The following is a 1003-nucleotide window of genomic DNA, read 5'->3' on the forward strand; positions in this document are numbered from 1 at the left end:
GGAATCGTAGAACAGAATGTGATACGATGAGATAGAATGCAATAGAAATAGAAACAAGGATAGCGAACGGGTTACCTACTCCTAAGGGTCAAAGCAAGCCCTTTAATTCAATTCTTTATTCTTACATTAAAATTCTTACATTAAAGAATGAATAAAATCTCCCCAAGTAGGATTCGAACCTACGACCAGTCAGTTAACAGCCGACCGCTCTACCACTGAGCTACTGAGGAACAAGGGGGGATTCGACCTCCTAGAGTTCAACTCCCGCTCTCAACCCATGAACAATATGAGTCCGAAGCTTCTTTCGTAACTCCCATAATTTCTTCGTAGTGGCTCCGTTCCATGCCTCATTTCATAGGGAAGCCCAAAGTGGCTCTATTTCATTCTATTTCACTTCCTAGCACTTCCTATCATTTAATATCCATCCCTTTGGTCTTATTGACATAAGAGATGTCATTTATAGTCTATCTCTTTCTATATATGGAAAGTCAAGAAATTCTCATCGAAACATCGAGAAATTGTGCATATAGAAAACTCTAAAGAAAGAAAAAAAGGAGACCCATGCCATGATTTTCAAATCTTTTCTATTTAGTAGTCTAAGTTTCTCGATGAGGATAATTAATTCGGTCGTTGTGGTCGGACTCTATTATGGATTTCTGACTACATTCTCCATAGGTCCCTCTTAGATCTTCTTTCTCCAATCTTGGATTAGGGAAGAAGGAGATATTCGCGACTACTGGCGATTTCATTATGGGGCAGCTCATGATCTTCATATCGATCTATTATCCACCTCTGTATCTATTCTTTCTTAGCTAAACAGGTGGAAGATCTATCCAATTTGGTTATATTATATCATGGACTCGAAAAACGGATCTGAATTTGACTGAAATGCACGATCTTCACAGGTATCACTTTTCACGATACCTAAAAGGTGGAATAGCGATTTTCGAACCATTTCCTATAAGAGAATGGTTTCCATTACTTTGAGAAATGGATTCTTATA

The sequence above is a fragment of the Triticum urartu genome, unplaced genomic scaffold (genome assembly GCF_056163025.1).
Source record: "Triticum urartu cultivar PI428250 unplaced genomic scaffold, HENAU_Tu73 scaffold1112, whole genome shotgun sequence".
In the NCBI taxonomy this organism is placed as follows: Eukaryota; Viridiplantae; Streptophyta; class Magnoliopsida; order Poales; family Poaceae; genus Triticum; species Triticum urartu.